Genomic DNA, 2,302 nt, shown 5'->3' with positions numbered 1-2,302 from the left:
CCGTATGTATGTGAGCGTGGGCTGTAGCACAGCCAATCAAATTAACCAGATTTGAAAAAACAAGAACAAAAACGCTCGAGCCAAAAAATGCTTCCAAGAGTAATTTCTTTCGGGTACATAAACTACGAAGTAGTCAACAAAAACGAAATGCAATATGCAAAACATGCAAGAAGAGAATCACAGACGGAGATGGAACAACTTCCAACTTTGTCCGACATTTGAAGTTGCTTTTTTTTTTTTTTTTTTTTGCTACGATGAGACAGCTGACTTAGCTAACTTCATCTTATTAGCAAATGTTCTTCGGGCTACGTTGATGATACTGTTTGGCTTTAACAGGTATGATATGTTTGTCATGCTATTTTAAATCCGGTCCTGCAAGCGCATCCAAGAATAACATGCAACTTGTTAGCTCAGAATTGTCGGTGAATGGTGAGCAGGGTCCGTTTCAGAAAGTGGGTTCTGTAGCTGTACTCAGTCTCTCTCCGTCTCCTCCCATCATTAGCCCATGTAGATTTAACCCAGTTTAGACTGACAAATATTTATTTTACCATCACATCACAATTCAAAATCACTGTGTTTAATTTGCAATTAGTGTATGGTCGTGTTTAACTTTTGCATGTCTGAGCCTGGGAAATTTTTTTTGGTTAGAAAATCTGGCCCACCTTAGTGTGTAATTGTAGTCCTGCTATACATGGCCTTTTTCTTCTGTCATTTATGTCAATACATCATAAATAAAATACTTTGATCTTATATTATTAGCTGTTGTTTATTTGCAAAGGTTATTCTCAACAGGGATGCTAGACAAAAACGGCGTTTTCTACAGACAGCCTAGCATACGCTCTCCACTTGCCAGTGAAAAAGAAAAAGAAAAACACCCTTCCCTATTGGTGTTAGAGTTTACCATGTCAGCCAATCAAAAAAAATGATAAGGCAACATGTGACATTTGGTTGTTTAGGGAGAAGGGGAAGTTTTTAGGAGTGACACCCACGACGGAAAGCGGGCGAGCGAAAGAAAGAGAGAGAGAGAGTTTTCATATGTGAGACATTAGTGACGTTTAGCGTGTTTGGAGGCTATAGTTAGTTTGTTGTGTAGTTATTGTTTTGTATTGTGTGTCGGTTAGACTGCTGAATTTCATATTTGATCTAAAAAGCTGTCAAAGGCAGATTCCAGTGTAAACGCTGTCTCCACATAGAAAACTGGACTGTTGCACCTCCAGTTGTCAGACCTGCAGGGTTTAGGCCTGTGGTGTTCTCCTCTGTCTTATACTGAACACAAACTACATTTTTGGACTGGCACAAATAATTTGTGTGCCTTCTTATTTGATGCAGCACACCTGATTGTTCTGTAAATAGATTTAAATGGTTATATAAAAACGCCTGAGGCCTTGGCTGCATTTTTAGGTAAATAGTACCATATAACTTTGTTGTTTGCAAAACTTGTGCATAATTTTTAGAAATGTACAATTTCTATTTGCATTTCAAGTTATGAAAATGATTAGATTAAACATGTAAAAAATATAACTTTTTTCTACTCGGATTCTGAATTTGTTGTCTGAATTTAGATCAACTGTGCTAATATAGTATACCAAAATGAAAAAAATAACTCAAATTTCAGATATTTGAGGTTGTGCTGTAAATAATGATACCAAACAAGGCAAGAAAAACATATTTTAAAAGTGAAATATAGAAGTAAAATCAAAAGTAGTCAAGAACGGCCAATTATACCCGGGACCCCAGAGGGTTAAAAAAAGACTTGAAAGGACTTGAAATTCAAAGTTTCGGACTTGGGACTTGACTTGAAAGTTGTCTGTCTTGACTTACGACTTGACTCTGACTTGCTTGACTTTACCTGAGACTTGACTTGTGACTTGAGGATAAAGACTTGAGACTTGCAAAACAATGACTTGGTCCCACCTCTGCAAATTACCAATAACTTTAAACCATCGGCACGATTGAAAAATTCCAACTGTTTGTGACAGTATCAACTCCATGCTTTTTCAGTGATATTAGCATCATTAAAGTAATCTCGGCAAATAACACAGACAAAAAAAACCTGCAAACAGTAAAAAACAAAACAGTATTTTTAAAAGAATATTCCAAATGCCTGAATAAATGCTTGTTTTCTGTAGAACTCCATCACACTCACTGTCTGTTTTCTCAACCAAGATTCATCTTCACGGGGGTGCTGCAACACAGTGCCTGAGATTATCATACTGAAACTAATATCACTGAGTTTCTGCTTTCAGGAACTGTTAGTTATTAGAAGTGTGATAGGAAGTTGCTTGCTCATGAGTGAAGCAAG

The sequence above is a fragment of the Oreochromis aureus genome, linkage group 3, assembly GCF_013358895.1.
Source record: "Oreochromis aureus strain Israel breed Guangdong linkage group 3, ZZ_aureus, whole genome shotgun sequence".
NCBI classification, from domain to species: Eukaryota; Metazoa; Chordata; class Actinopteri; order Cichliformes; family Cichlidae; genus Oreochromis; species Oreochromis aureus.
The sequence above is the reverse complement of the archived record's forward strand: the minus strand, read 5'-3'. Positions refer to the sequence as shown.